Below are 17,114 nucleotides of genomic sequence, written 5' to 3'. Positions count from 1 at the left end.
GTAGGCACATTGTAAATTAAGAAGTGCCCACATTGTGGTATTATGGTTATTAATATGATTAGGAAAACTGTTATCAGCTCACTCTGACGGAATTGAAATGACTAGCTATCATTATAATTCACAGCACAAAGCCACCTCAGGCTAAGCATCTAACCTGACGATTAACTTGCCCAGCAGGTAACTGCTGTAAGAGGTGCTCAGCATGGCGGTTGGAAATCAATTAATTATCTGTGTAGGGAATTTAATTAAGAAGGTGTTTATAGGTTGGCACAGACCCAATGGCCATCATCCTCTTCTTTATATATATTTTAAAATGTAATGGATTGGTACTGAGTCTCGGGCTAGATTTAAAGGCGAACTGCACATATTAGCAAATCAATTACCTGGCCAAACAGTTCTTATGTGAACACATAGTTCACTCAAAATGCTGTGATCAATTTATAATTTAAAACACCTATATATTCAACCTCCCCAACAGAAAAATGTGTTCATTACCGACCTTCTGCAATGAATTAACCAATGAAACACTGTAGACTTAGTATTCTTGCGAAACGATTTTAATGAGTGAAAAATATAATTAGGCTAGTCCCCTCTCAATTTAGAGTCCCTACTTTGGCTTGATCACTATGAAGTCATCACTGTATCTACATCACCACAGTATAATAAATGTGTAACTGTGTAACATATTCAACAACAATTGTTTAAATCTCTGCTCTCAGACATACATAGCATGTAAGGTCAGGGCAGAACAACAGGTGGTTTAGTGATATGAAGCATCTTCATTGTGTCTGCTAGATGACAGAGATGAAACAAATGTTCATAAATGACTCTTGGCAGATTGTTAGCATTCATGGCAGAAATGCTCGACAAGTTCTTCAGCGGTAATTAATGTCTGCTGGCATTTGAATCTTAATTTTCCACTAATGATATGCGTGGTATTAATTAAGTGTTTAGCATAACAACCATTGGACAATGTCTTGGGGGAAGAGCAGGGGGGCTGCTTTTACTCGCTGTGAGCCATGTGTTCATTAATTAATCCTTTCAGCTAACTCCACTAACCTTAACAAACTTTCCTCCACAAACATAGTGTTTTTGTCATTAATATTGGCTAATTCATTAATATTCTCTTTCCGTGAATCAGGAGGCAGATTTGATGTGCCTCACTCCTCGACTTGAGGCAACACTCAAACACATAATTGCAAAACAACACAGTTTGGCCTCGAATTACTGATGTTATTGATTAAAAATAAATTTGAATGAAAGCAAGGTTTTTCAAGCATCAATGAAGATGGAATTTTGTTCATTATTATGTGTATGTGTGCAGTGTCAAAAGGAAAACGATGATCCATGTACGTTCAAGGCAAGGGGAAATTACTCAATGCCTTTTCATATTTAACAAATGTTCAAATATAGACATCAACAGCAGGAGCAAGAATTAGGTAGAGTTACAGTGGGGGAAGGGGAGTGTAATCCATATTTACTATGTAGACTAATATGCCACAAGGATCAACATTCTGAGAAACTGAGAAAAAGATAATTGGCGTTTGCTCCCCTCTGCTGTGCACAACATGACTGTCCCTGAGCTCCACTGAGGAGGCATTGCACCCCAGTAACCACCACAGCCCACGGCTCTGCTTTGTCTCACTGCTCTGAGAGAGAGGGAGGGAGAGATCTCCCCTGATACTGGGAGGCAATTAGTTTGAAGTTTGTGCAGCAGAACCTTTGCATACACTTGACTCTGAAACAGTGAAGAAAACTTTCTCCCTGATCCCGCTGTGTAGTGTCTGTGAGTAAGATGCAAGACAATAAAGTCACTACGACCATGGCTTTGATAGCCTGAGGTCAGAGCTTACTCTAGTGGCTATGATGTGAAACATCTTGAAACATACTGTCAATATGAAGGCCAAACCTACCATCAAACTTGATGTAACATAACAGTACGGTGGTGTTAAACGCTCCCTGACGTTGAGCTCTTTGTCAGTCTCTGCTCCAAGGACACAGAGGAGAATCACTCCCTTTTTCTAGCTCTCGCTCCATTTGCAAGACAGCGGTCAGCCTTCTTAGTGCCACAGAGTGGCCAGGGGCATTACACATCATTGAAGGGAGGAGCAGGACTCAGATTGCCTTGAGGTTGTGGACAGATCTCTCTCGTGAGCCAATTTAGAATGACCTTGAGTTGTCCCCTGCGTTTGGAAGTCCTGATAAGTGTCCCCTCAATTTGGGGGCTTTGTCACACCCCTGTGCGTGTGGTCCTGCAGCAATGAGAAGGAAGTGAACCCGAAAAAGCTCTGACCAACAGAGATTTACCTTGACTGAGCCGCAGAGCAAGGGAAACAGTTAAGAACAGATTTGATACCTTTCACTGAAAATGTTCAGCACTTTGTTGAGGGAAAATGGATTGTAAAACACATGCTGCCTAGCACACAGTTACAGTAGGAATGTGTTTTATTTTAATGAAAGGTCAAACATTTGATCAATTTAGGATCAGAAGTATACGGTGTGTTTACATTAATTAGCTACTACTAAGGTGATTAGAGAGACTACAAGAAGTGGTGGATGAAAAAATTCTGAGAATTATCTTCGAGTAATCCATAGAATGGAACTCTCCTGTCTGCGTCAACAGTATTGATTTTGAAAAGGTCTTTCACAGTATAGACCGAGAGATGCTGAGGAAGCGTATGGCACACTATGGATTCCCATCCAAATTCAGGATATCATTAAGCACACCTATCAGGGAACGCAGTGTCAAGTCCTTCATGAGGGAAGTCCATCAGAAAAGTTCAAAGTCCTTACCAGGGTTCGGCAGGGCTGCCTACTCTGTCCCTTCCTCTTCCATCTTTGTGTCGACTGGATCTTGAAACAAACAACCAACAATAACCGAACCCATATTCAGAGGAGCCTGACCGAGCAGCTAGAGGATCTCTGCTGATGATTTGGCACTATTAGCACACACTCACCAGCGACTCCCATACTGTAGAAACAATAGCAGCTATGCTTGGACTTAAAATCAATCCCCCGAAAATGAAAGTCATGAGGATCAACAATAAAGACAACGCACCAATATCCATGGAAACAACCACCTAGAGGAGGTAGTCAGATTAACCTACCTAGGTTGTGTGATAACTGTGGAAGGAGGAAGATGTGAAATAAATCATTGGTAAAGCAAGAATAGCATTCAACACTACATTTTAAAAAAATGGAACCTTTATTTAACTAGGCAAGTCGGTTAAGAACAAATTATTATTTACAATGACGGCCGACCAAAAGGAAAAAGCCCTCCTGCGGGGATGGGATGGGAAAAAGAGGGAGAAGCATCGGGGATAGTTGCATTAGAAGGGGTGGGAGATGAGGAAATGTTGGATGGGAAAGGAGGCATGGCTGAGTCAAATAGGAATACTGACTTAATGAAGTGGTGATTAAAGAGCTCAGCCATGTGCTTCTTGTCAGTAACAAACACATCATCAACTTTAAGGGACACTGGCAGCTGTGAGGAGGAGTGTGGTGCGTCTCGGTGAGATGTTTAGGAGTCAGGCGCAGGAGAGCAGGGACGTCTGAGAAGCGTGTTTAATCATATAGTCCACCAATACAAAAATGGCACAGATGAAAATCCCAAAACTACGCTCTCGATACTCAGAAACTCGTGCAAACGCATGGAGGAACAAACACAGTTCCGACACTTTAGATACACGTGTGTAATTGTAAAAACAACAAACATCAAATATAATCAAGCGCAACACACACAAGTCTAATCCCGCACAAACTTAGGCAGGCTATAGGTGCCCTATATACACACAGAAATAAACACAAATTAAAAATCAGGTGTGAAAAGAATCACAGACAAAACAAACAGAAAAGGAAAAAGGGATCGGTGGCGGCTAGTAAACCGGCGACGCCGACCACCGAGCGCCGCCCGAACAGGGAGAGGAGTTACCTTCAGTAGTAGTTGTGACAGTACCCCTCCCCCTGATGCGCGGATCCCACAGCTCCGACGCCGGCCTCGAGAACGACCCGGAGGACGAGGCGCAGGGCGATCCGGATGGAGGTCGGTGAAACTCCCTTAGCATAGGTGGATCCAGTACGTCCTCCACCGGCACCCAGCATCTCTCCTCCGGACCGTACCCCTCCCAGTCCACGAGGTACTGAAGGCCCCCCCCACCCGACACCTCGAGTCCAGTATGGACCGAACTGCATACGCCGGCGCCCCCCCCCCGCGGAGGGACCTCCCGCGCCTCATATTCTTGAAGCGGACCAGCCACCACCGGCCTGAGGAGAGACACATGAAACGAGGGGTTAATACGGTAATAAGGGGGAGCTGTAACCTATAACACAGTTAGTTTATTCTCCTCAGAACTTTAAATGGCCCCACAAACCGCGGACCCAGCTTCCGGCAGGGCAGGCGGAGGGGCAGGTTTCGGGTCGAGAGCCAGACCCGGTCCCCCAGTGTGAACACCGGGGCCCAGTCAGCACTGGCCTTCTGCCACCCTTCGGCCTGTTTAAGGTACCCGTGGGCAGCCTCCCAGGTTTCCCTTGAGCGTCTCACCCAAGCGTCCACCACAGGAGCCTCGGTCTGGCTCTGATGCCATGGTACCAGGACCGGCTGATAGCCCAACACACATTGGAAGGGCGACAGGTTCGTAGAGGAGTGAGTTCTGGGCCATCTCTACCCAGGAGATGTAATTCGCCCACTCCCCTGGCCGGTCCTGGCAATACAACCGCAGAAACCTACCCACATCCTGGTTCACTCTCTCCACCTGACCATTACCCTCGGGGTGAAACGCCCAAACGTTCCATGAACGCCTTCCACACCCTGGATGTGAACTGATCAGAAACAATGTCCTCAGGCACCCCGTAGTGCCGGAAGACGTGAGTAAACAGGGCCGCCCGCAGTCTGTAGGGCCGTAGGGAGACCGGGCAAAGAGAGGAGACGATAGGACTTAGAAAACCGATCCACAACGACCAGGATCGTGGTGTTGCACTGTGACGGTGGCAGATCGGTCAAGAAGTCAACCGACAGGTGTGACCAAGGCCGCTGTGGAACGGGAATGGGCTGTAACTTCCCTCTGTGCAGGTGCCTAGGAGCCTTGCACTGAGTGCACACCGAGCAGGAGGCTACATAAACCCTCACGTCCTTGGCTAAAATGGACCACCAGTACTTCCCACTAAGACATCGCACCATCCTACCGATCCCCGGGTGACCAGAGGAGGGGGACGTGTGAGCCCACCAAATTAACCTGTCTCTAACCTCCAGCGGAACGTACACCCGTCCCGCTGGACACTGTGGTGGAGTGGGCTCAACACGCGATGCTCGCTCAATGTCTGCGTCCACTTCCCACCTCACAGGTGCCACTAGACAAGAAGCCGGGAGGATGGGCGCAGGATCGATGGCCCGCTCCTCCGTATCATATACACAGGACAGTGCGTCTGCCTTGTTGTTCTGGGAGCCTGGTCTATAGGAGATGGTAAACCTAATCGGGCGAAAAACGTGGCCCACCTTTCCTGACGAGGGTTCAGTCTCCTCGCTGCCCGAATGTACTCTAGATTACGGTGGTCAGTCCAGGTGAGAAAAGGGTGTTGAGCCCCCTCAAGCTAATGTCTCCACACCTTCAGGGCCCTGACAACAACCAGCAGCTCCCGATCCCCCAGGTCATAGTTTCGCTCCGCTGGGCTGAGCTTCTGAGAAAAGAAAGCACAGGGGCGGAGCTTCGGTACGGCTCCAACCCCAACCTCGGACGTGTCCACCTCCACTATGAATGCCAAAGAGGGGATTGGATGCGCCAGCACGGGAGCCGCGGTAAAAAGAGCCTTCAGGCGACCAAAAGCCCTGCCTGCTTCAGCCGACCATCCCAGACGCACCGCCCCCCTGCCCAAAACCCCGGATAAACCTCCGGTAGTAATTGGCAAACCCTAAGAACAGCTGCACCTCCTTTACCGTGGTTGGAGTCGGCCAATTACGCACGGCTGCAATGCGGTCACACTCCATCACCAACCCGATGTGGAAATGCGATACCCAAGGAAGGAGACGGCCTGTTGGAAGAACATACAGGTCATGCTCCAACAGTCGCCCAAGTACCTTGCGCACCAGAGACACATGCGCGTGTAGTGGAATAGACCAGAATATCATTGATGTAAACCACAACACCCTGCCTGTGCAGGTCCCTGAGAATCTCGTCTACAAAAGATTGGAAGACTGCTGGAGCATTCTTCAACCAGTATGGCATGACAAGGTACTCATAATGGCCGGATGTGGTACTAAACGCTGTCTTCCACTCACAATTGCCGTGGCAATGAGAGGTAGCGTGCACAGACGCAGCCCTCCCTCCCTTTTCTTCACAAAAAATAAACTTGAGGAGGCAGGTGAGATGGAGGGCCGAATGTACCCCTGCCCCAGCGATTCAGATATGTATGTCTCCATAGCCATCGTCTCCTCCTGCGACAGGGATACACGTGACTCCTGGGAAGTGCAGCGCCTACCAGGAGATTTATTGCACAATCCCCACGATGAGGTGGTAATTGGGTCGCCCTCTTTTTACAGAAGGCGAGAGCCAAAAGGGAATGTGCACGGTGGAGACTTGGTCTGGACTCTCCACCATTGTAGCACCAATGGAAACTCCTACACACCTGCCTGAGCACTCCTCCAACCACCCCTGTAGAGCCCTCTGTTGCCACGAAAACCTGGGGTTGTGACGGACCAACCAGGGGATCCCCAGCACCACTGGAAATACAGGAGAATCAATGAGGAAGAGACTAATTATCTCCTCATGACCCTCCTGCGTGACCATGCCCAGTGGTCAAGCTGAACAAGGGGGATCCCTAACCTGTGCGCTAAACCGCGGTCAATAATATTCCCCGCAGCGCATGAATCTACTAGCGCCTTATGCCGAGAAAGAGGGGAAAATTCAGGAAAGACAATCCGTACATACATGTGACAAACAGGGGGCTCTGGGTGAGCCTGGTGCCGACTCACCTGAGGTGTCCGAGCAGTGCTCGGCCTGGCGAGGACCCCCCCAGCACCGATCAGCAGTGTGCCCTCTGTGACCACCGCTGGCACAGGAAAGGCCCCCTCCTCCTGTCGCCCTCGCTGCAGCACCTCCTAGCTCCATGGGCGTTGGAGTGGAGGAGCTGGGGGATGGAACTGACAGAACCCGATCTGGACGTCCACGGGTTGCCAGCAAGTTGTCCAACCGAATGGACATGTCGATCAACTGGTCTAAGGAGAGGGTGGTGTCTCAACAGGCCAGCTCCCTACTGACATCCTCACGCAAACTACACCTATAGTGATCGATCAAGGCCCTGTCGTTCCATCCCGCGCCAGTGGCCAAGGTCCGGAACTCTAGAGCAAAGTTCTGAGCACTCCTCTTCTCCTGCCTCAGATGGAACAGCCGTTCACCCGCAGCTCGGCCCTCAGGTGGGTGATCGAACACGGCCCGAAAGCAGCGGGTGAACTCTGGGTAGTAGTCGAGTCAGTATCGTTCCATAAGGAGATGAGGGCGTCCGCTCTCAGTGAGAGGTGTAGGAGACATGCGCAGGAGAGCAGGGATGTTTGAGAAGCGTGTTTAATCATATAGTCCACCAATACAAAAATGGCACACAAGAAAATCCAAAACCTATGCTCTGATACTCAGAAACTCAACACAGTTCCGACACTTTAGATACACGCGCGTAATTGTGAAAACAACAAACACAAGTCTAATCCCGCACGAACTAAGGCAGGCAACAGGTGCCCTATATACACACAGAAATAAACGCAAATGAAACCAAGTGTGAAAATAATTACAGACAAAACAGAAAAGGGAAACAGGAAAGGGAAAAGGGATAGGTGGTGACTAGTAAACCGGCGACACCAACCAGAACAGGGAGAGGAGTTACCTTCCGTAGAAGTCGTGACAAGGAGCGTTTATTCTCCAGGTCTATAACCGTTTTCCAGAACTTCTTGGGGTTAGACCCATAGAGAGAGAACTGCTCCTTAAAATAACTAACTTTGGCCTTCAGGATAGCCTGAGTGCACTTATTTCGCATTTGCCTAAACGAGAGCCAGTCAGCCTGAGTATGCGTGTGCCGAGCCTTTCGCCAAATGCAATTCTTGAGGTGGAGTAACTCTGCAAGATCACGTTCGAACCAGGGGCTGAACCTGTTTTTAATTCTCATTTTATTAATGGGAGCGTGTTTGTTAACAATACCACTGACAATATCAAAAAAGAAGGTCCAAGCGTCTTCGACAGAGTGGATCAAGCTGATTCTATACCAGTTTACAGAGGCTAGTTCATGAAGCAAGGCTAGCTCATTAAGGTTTTTTAGCAAGCGTCTATGACAGATCACATCATGCTATTTCACTGAGCAGCCATTACGAACACAGGCTGTAAAACAGTGTTCACTAAAGTCATTACAGAAAACAGCAGACTGATACCTATCAGGATTATTTGTCAGGATAACATCAAGAAGAGTAGCCTTTCAGGGTGTTTGGAGTCATACCTTGTGGGATTGGTAATAATCTGAGTGTCACGTGTGCTCCCTCTCTGGCATTTAGGTCACCAGGCTGCTCATTAGGGCGCACACCTGCGCACACCTGTCATCAGCGTTAGGCACATAATGACATTCACCTGGACTCACCTCCTTGATTACCTGCCCTATATATGTCACTCCCTTTGGTTTCTTCCCCAGTCGTCATTGTTTCTGTTCCATGTCAGTGTGCTGTTTGTGTTACGTGTTTGTTTAATTAATTAATTAAATGTATTCAATCCCTGAACTTGCTTCCAGTCTCTCAGTGTACATCGTTAGAATGGGATGGGAAGCCAAAAGTCTGTGTAACCAATAGAGAGTCAGAGTCCCGAGTGTGGGAACAAACATAGTCTGTCCCACAGTTGGGTAAAGAAAGTTTGAAGTCAACAAAGCATGCAGGAGTTATGAGGCAAATAAGCAAAATGCACAAGGAATTTTTTTTAAATATATAACGACTTCAGAGTCACTCGCACCAACAGTGCCTGTGTGCTGGAGGAGAGCGAAAGCTTGGGAGAGAGGAATGGGTAGGTGGGGAGTGTGGTTGGGGTACCTGTACCAGACAGGGGGAGACAACCAGGGCAGACGATGAACAGATCGCCAGGTGGAATCCAAGCAGCAGTGTAGCAGGCAATGGGCGTAGGTGTTACACCCACCTGGGAGAAGCTTTAATTTATGGAGGCAGATTTCTTGTAGAAAATGCCAGTGGATGGCCCTGAACATCAGGATGAGACTTCAAGGCCTCTGGATTTGGGTGGGGTAGCCTGCCATTTGTTGGGCTCAAAGGCTTCGACACCTTTCGCTTCAGTGCTAATTGAAGTTATATCTCTTTGTCCTAGCAAGCTTGGTAGCATTCAGTCCATAAAATAAAATATATCATGGTAATGTATTTTTCTTCTTGGCTTTTGAAAGTTAAAAAAAATAGCTTCGGACTAAGCATTACTCACTCAGTTTTTGGTTGGCCGGTGTTTTGTTTGTTTGTTTGCCATAATAATCATTGGGTGTAGGAAGCATTCCAGGTAATTACATCCAAAATCAAGGTTGTAGGTTTGCAGTTTTGATATGGAGTGAAGATTATGTTGTTTATGGTAGCATCCTGCATATACAGTGCCTTGCGAAAGTATTCGGCCCCCTTGAACTTTGTGACCTTTTGCCACATTTCAGGCTTCAAACATAAAGATATAAAACTGTATCAACAACAAGTGGGACACAATCACAAAGGGACTGAATAATTTTGCACGCCCAATTTTTCAGTTTTTGATTTGTTAAAAAAGTTTGAAATATCCAATAAATGTCGTTCCACTTCATGATTGTGTCCCACTTGTTGTTGATTCTTCACAAAAAAATACAGTTTTATATCTTTATGTTTGAAGCCTGAAATGTGGCAAAAGGTCGCAAAGTTCAAGGGGGCCGAATACTTTCGCAAGGCACTGTATATCCCTGCCAAAACAAAGTTCTAAATATACGTATCTATTTTTTAAAAACATGGGAGCTCATCTGCTCATGACCACTCTCACTCTCTTGAATCTAAATAAGATCTGGAAAACCAAAAACATCTCACTTTAAACAAAATGGAAAATCTTAAACTAAAATGTGAAATCCATTATTCTGTACGGATCTGAAACATAGAGAACCACCACTAATGTACTGAATATATTACAACAACCACCGTCTCAGACTCCTTCTGGGAGTCCACTGGTCAGATACCAACAGCAACATCAAGCTGTGGGAAACAACTAAACAATAACCATTAGAAGAACAACTCAAGAGGAGAGTGAAGTTGGGCAGGTCACACTCTGAAGAAACAATAATTAAATCACAAAACAGGCCCTAACATGGAACCCACAAGGCAAACGCATAAGAGGAAGACCTAGAACAACCCGGAGACAAAGCACGGAGCAGGAGATGAAGGCTGAGGTTCTGACATGGCAACGCCTGGAGTGGAAGGCAAAAGACTGAAAGGGTTGGAAGCGATTCCTCGATGGCCTATGTTCCGCAAGGAATACAAAGTTTTAACTAAGGACATCATAAAAAAACACACAAAAACAATCACAACTCTCTCGCCCATCCAACCAAACCAAACAACCGTCCAAGGTTTTGATCCAAAGTCAAAGCAGAAAAACTTCTCACCCACATCAACTTCTTTAGGGTGCCCCGGTCAAACGAGTCTCTAATTGCACTTTGCATGTTCGTTAACCTGCACTGGCCCACAATCCACAGGGGGTTCATTATCCGGGTGGATGGACCTCCACGGTACGTCTCTGACCCAGTCTTTGACCTGGCCCACGTTGACGTTGCTTCTCATTCTCATTAGTAACAGCTAGGCGAGTGAGGCAGCCGAGCCACGAGCCCAGTGCTACAATGCAACCCACTGTTATTGATCAGCCTTTGTATTAAATGTTGTGGTCGCCCCGAGGCAGTGAGCAATTAAAAAGCAAAAAGCTGTGTAACCATACACACTTAGCATGACATAATGAATGCATGCTAATTATTTATTTTGAGAGTAGGAAAGAAACTCTGTGCACTCTCAGACAGTGGTGTTGAGGAGAAAGAGTGAAAACAAAGTACAGATGCAGTATCTTAATTTGATCACTCTTTTGTTGCTGAGAATCATTCTGTGCTGCAGAAAATACAGATGACCTTTGTGATATACATTTTTTAAAATTAGTTACAGTTCACGTACTGAAATCAGTCAATTGGAATAAATAAATTAGGCCCTAATCTATGGATTTTACATGACTGGGCAGGGGCCCACCAACTTGGGAGCCAGACCTACACACTGGGGAGACAGATCCAGCCAATCAGCATTTGTTTTTCCTCCTCTAAAGGGCTTTATTACAGACTGAAATACTCCTCAGTTTCATCAGCTGTCCAGGTGGCTGGTCTCAGACAATTCCGCAGGTGTGGATGTGGAGGTCCTGGGCTGGTGTGGTTACACATGGTCTGCGGTTGTGAGGCAGGTTGGGCGTACTGCCAAATTCTCTAAAGTGATGTTGGAAGTGGATTATGGTAGAGAAATGAACATTCAATTTTCTGGCAACACATTCCTGCAGTCAGCATGCCAAATGCACACTTCCTCAAAACTTGAGACATCTGTGGCATTGTGTTGTGTGAAAAACACATTTCACAAATGTAAAGTGGCCTTTTATTGTCCCCAGCTCAAGGTGCACCTGTGTAATGAGCATGCTGTTTAATCAGCTTCTTGATATGCCACACCTGTCAGGTAGATGGATTATCTTGGCAGAGGAGAAATACTCACTAACAGGGATGTAAACAAATTTGTGCACATTTCACATCTTTTATTTCAGGTCATGAAACATGGGGCTAACACTTTACATGTTGGGTTTATATTTTTATTCAGTATATATTACCAGTATTGTAATTTTCATGTAGCTTACTTTTGTCCAGCTCACCACTGATCAAGCGACATTAAGGACTAAACAGTCAAATCCTGGTGCTGCAGGATTATTTTTCTGCGACAATACTGGTCAAATTAAGATCCTACATATGTATGTAATCAATATAGCATGTCTTGAAGAAAGTGAATCATAATTCCAGTGTAAATGATAACCATGTTATGATAAGATCAGACAGATATTCTCAAACCAAAGATGAGATTCATTTTGGCTTGAAAAAGGTTCTGGCAGTGGCTTTCTCAAAGCCACCAAACGTTGCTATGGTGACACTTTACCTGCAGTGGTAAAGCATCCTCACATCTTGTCCTCAAAGCAACACAACCTTTCACTGTAAAGGCCGACGCTGGAGTAGAGAAGCAGGTACTGGGAGTCAACATTTAATAAGGAGCAGACATGGACCAGCGTCAGCGCACCGGTAACACAACGACATACAACATATTTCATGCTGAAGCGGGGGAACAGATAGATATAGGGGAGGTGATTACGTCCAGGTGAGTCCAATAATCGCTGATGCATGTGATGGGGGAAGGCAGGTGTGCGTAATGATGGTGGCAAGTGTGCGTAATGCTGGGGAGCCTGGTGCCCTCGAGCGCCAGGGGGAAAGAGCGGGAGCAGGCGTGACATTCAGTGTCATGACTGTTCTCACCTTTACCCATAGTAACTGACTTTGTTCCTTAGACCTCCTAAATTTTATTCCATTGTATGACCAAGTGCAGTAACACAGTCATTATGGTCAACCGTACTCTCTATCAAAGAGGTTCTGAATGGCAAAGGCACTGAGGAATTGTGAATATTCAGAGGTGACGGAATTACATCTATGCCAAAGAGGAGACCTTTCTCAACCTGCAAATGTCTTGTTTGACACTTCCATTTTCTAGAAAGTTTACAGAATTGACAATGGCGATTCGTGTATATTTCCTACCAGCCAATTAGATTGGGAGATAATTAGAAGACCAGGTGCTGTTGGGAATAGTCCAATGCACAAAACACACTGCATTAACAAGTAATATGTTCGTTTAAGAGAGTGGAGAAAGTCTTCCAGCTGTAAAATGAAAAACAGAGAGAATGGATGCATGAGCAAGTTATGAGAGTCCTTCCCTGAATACCGACCTACCTAGTGTTGTACCTCCTCACATAAGTTCATGCCAAAGGTTGCTGGTGGGAGGAGTTTTAGAAGGACAGGCTCATTGTACAGACTGGAATGGAATATATGGAATGGTATCAAACACATCAAACATATGGAAACCAAATGTTTGACTCCGTTCCATTGATTCCATTACAGTCTTTAAAATGAGCCCGCCCTCCAATAGCTCCTCCCACCATTCTCCCCTGCTTCCTGCCTACCTATTAGTTTTTTTAACATTTATTTAACTAGGCAAATATTATTTACAATGACGGCCTACACCGGCCAAACCCGGACGACACTGGGCCAATTAGATGGTATATGACAGGATCAGTTCATGGAGATTGGCTACCTGAATGGTGGTCAGGATTCACAATCCTACCTACCTACCTAACTGCCTACATGTCTTTTCACATGTCTGCCCATCCATCCATCTGTGTCTGTCTGTTTCACCAAGGCTATGTTTTGCTGATAAGGGAATTCAAGAACCATGCAGCAGACCAACCGCCACATGTTTTCTCACTTAAACTCTCTAGACTTCTCTGGCTTTCATCTACACCCCTGCCTCCCATTCTCCTTATTTCCTCGCTCTCCTCCGCCTCTGAAAGAAAAAAAACACTTTCTAACCACTTCTAACCGAAAATGCAGCTGTTTGCAAGTTTTCTCTGTGAGAGTGCATGGAGCACTGTACAAGAGGGTGGAGAGAGCGGGGGAAGAGGGTTGAAGGAACATACACAAGGGCACAGATCTGCGGTTGGCCATGGGCTTGTGAGTCATTGACCAGAAACATGACTCTTCTCACATAGAATGGTGGGGTGTATCAACCCAAGATATTGCTGGATACAAAATAATAGTTCAAGAGGTGTGTTGCTATCTACCCAGGGGTACATGAGAGTTTCAATCAGGATTTGTGCCAAAGTAACACAATAGGAGTCAAGTTGCTTGAAGAAAAAGTGAATTGAGTGAAATTAATTTGAGTTAAAAACCCTTTCTTGTGGTGAAATCAGCTGCTAGTCTGGGAATGAATTCTCCCCCCAAGCAGTATTTGCCACAAAAAGTGAGAGAACAAAAACGAAATGTTCTATGTGGTGAATAACAATAGGTTTACATGTTGTTTATCCAAGGCCATACAAGTTCATAACAACACCACCACTGATCTGAAGAACTGTGAACTTGGTGGATATGATCTGGTTATAGGGCCTACACAGAAATGAACTGTGTCACCTTCTCTGGTTATAGATCCTAAAAACATTTCATGCCAGATATACAACATAGTTCCCCTCTCTTTCTTTTCTTATCTCAAAAGATACGTTTGAACCACGTTGTGGGTGTCAGAATGATCATTGCAACCGTGGCGAAGTGATTAAACTCGGACGTTCTTCTTTGATTGATTGATGCAATATGGCCCACATATGTGCTCTTGCACTCTGGTAATTACAACACTTTGAAAGCCGTGGAATTCGCCTTTTGATGTGCGTCCGTCTGCGCTGACTTTGAAGAGTCCAGCTAAAGGCCATCTGGGTTTGAAAAGAAAGATGATCATCAGGAAAAGAAAGGGAAAAAAGCCACCCAGAGACATTCATGTCTGAAAACGCAGTGCAACAAGTCGTTTGAACAGAGCCAAGAGTTCTCGGCTCTTGACTTTGGAGAGAGCTGTGACGTGTCCAGCATTTACATGACGTAGAGGACCATATGGTGGTTTTTAAGACTCATGGGTAGTTTGAGGCGGCTAGAGGAAGGTTTTCATGTGGGTTATATGGAGCGTGGAGGTTTAAAGGCATCAGTACATGCCGGTATAGTGCATGGTTGGAACATAAGTAGTATGTCTATGTGGAAATGGTAGGGCTGTTTCCCTATAACCACATACATGTGTGATTTAGTTGTAGTACACAGAAGTCTGGATGAAGCAAGATACCAAGTCAGTTGTACAACTGAATGCATTCAACTGAAATGTGTCTTCCGCATTTAACCCAACCCCTCTGAATCAGAGAGGTGCAGGGGGCTGCCTTAATCAACATCCACCGTCAATGGCGCCCAGGGAACAGTGGGTTAACTGCCTTGCTCAGGGGCAGAACGATAGATTTTTACCTTGTCGGCTTGGGGATTCGACGCTCCTACCCACCAGGCTACAGATTAGGGATGTCACTTTACGCCAAGAGTGCGTGTCTTCCCACTTGATTTTAGTAGGGAGTAGGAAGGACATTGATCAAATGTCTATTAGCAGTACTTTTCAGCCTTTATTGTACAAAATAACAGCATGCCCAAATGCATTCAGAACTGAGTGCTGTTGTGGTGTCTGCTAGCTAACCGAGGAGGCATATCAAAGACAATAGTGCTGGGCAATGGAGGGAGGTTGAAAAACAGTTTCATACACACGGGGTACATAACCTAGAATAATTGTAGGATATAACAGTAGGGATGGAAAGGAACAAACAGTACAAGGAAAGGATCTCCTCAGGGAGATAATCAGACAATTCTGCCACCAAACTGTGCATGTTTTCTCCCCAGCTACCTCCTCCATTGTGGACATGATTAGTTTAACTGCAGCGAAGCAAGTTCCACCCACTACCATGGAAAGTAATGCTGTTTTTTTCTGTAGGGAGTAATTTGTCCACCTGCACTTCTGAACACCAGGTTTGGTAACAATTACTGGCCCCAGGAGAGAAAACATTACAGAGCCATTACAATAATGATAGTAATTCAAGCCAGGATTGATGGAGGGCTCTGCCGGCTTTCTCTCTACCTCCGTCCCTCCACCACTCTCTCTCTCTTTCTCTCTCCCTCTTGTCCGTTCACTTTTTCTCTCCCTCCTGTCCACTTTTAATTCCTTTGTCTGTGTTTCACTTTGTCTCCCAATACTTCTCACTCACTGTGAACACACACATTGGCATCTGAAGTAGCACAGGATAGTCCCACTCAAAAGCTGACTGAGGCCTTTGACTGAAGTGAATTAATCTGAATGCAGAACTGGAATCAAGGCAGGGTATTCACACCACATATTGTATGAAAACAATCTGAGAAAAGCCTGAGGGATCAAATGTTATTTTTACTTGTGCACTGAGTTTTCCAGCAGGGGGCACAAGGCAGCAGAGACAAAGAGCTACTGGACTCATTCTGCCATCACCACGACCATCTTTTATAATAATCTTATTTATGTTTCAGAAAGCTAGCAGTGCCAGGACATTATCTAACCCACTGATGGAGCTACCACAGTGCTTGCTGCCGCTGCTTTTCCCCCCTTCACTGGTCTGGAAAACATTAGAAAGTCTTTGTTATGAAAAGCGTGTGATGCTCACCAAAATGAACTGCACGTTTGAGCTCCCATGCCTCAGTCTTCATGTTGTAGAGAGAGTCGTGAGGAAGAAAAATCAAAAGAATTCTCTATTTCCATTTGGATCGTACTAAATTGATGTGGGGAGGAGGGGGTAATGTATACAAGACTTTGGCACCATACCCAGAAAGTCAACCTATGGAGAGGAGGGTTGTGTAACTTAATAAACATTTCTTGTAATATTCTTCTGGGTGGGCTTGGAGATGTACATCTCAGAAGATGTCTCCAAGGGCTTAACTGTACTTCTCCTTCATTTTGGGGCGAGAGAGAGCCATCAGCTACAAAAAGACCCTGGCTAAGGTAGACCGATCCATCAACGGAGAGCCCCTCTGGACAAATCCACCTGATATGGAAACTCTTCATCTATCAACTGGAGTTGGTGTTATGTCTTAAAACAGAACCAACAGACTGATAGCCAAATGGCACTCTATTCCCAATTTAGTGCACTACGTTTGACCAGGATCCATAGCACTCTGGTCCCAGGGCCCTTGGGGCACTGGTGAAAAAGTAGTGCACTACTTAGGGAATAGGGTGCCATTTGGAATGTACAAATCTGGGCTGGGAAAGTGGGAAATCCCCCTCTCTCTGTCTCCACTGTGGGCCTTGTTGCTACTCAAGTCCAGTGTCATAATTCAGTGCTGTAACCCAAAACCAAACAATAAATATTAGACAGTTTAGTTGTTTTAAAAGCAGCAGTGTTTCTACAACAGTGCACGCCTGAACATGCTCGCTTTATGGCGATGTGGAGGCT

This window comes from Oncorhynchus gorbuscha, linkage group LG14 (genome assembly GCF_021184085.1).
Source record: "Oncorhynchus gorbuscha isolate QuinsamMale2020 ecotype Even-year linkage group LG14, OgorEven_v1.0, whole genome shotgun sequence".
Classification (NCBI taxonomy): domain Eukaryota; kingdom Metazoa; phylum Chordata; class Actinopteri; order Salmoniformes; family Salmonidae; genus Oncorhynchus; species Oncorhynchus gorbuscha.
The sequence above is the reverse complement of the archived record's forward strand: the minus strand, read 5'-3'. Positions refer to the sequence as shown.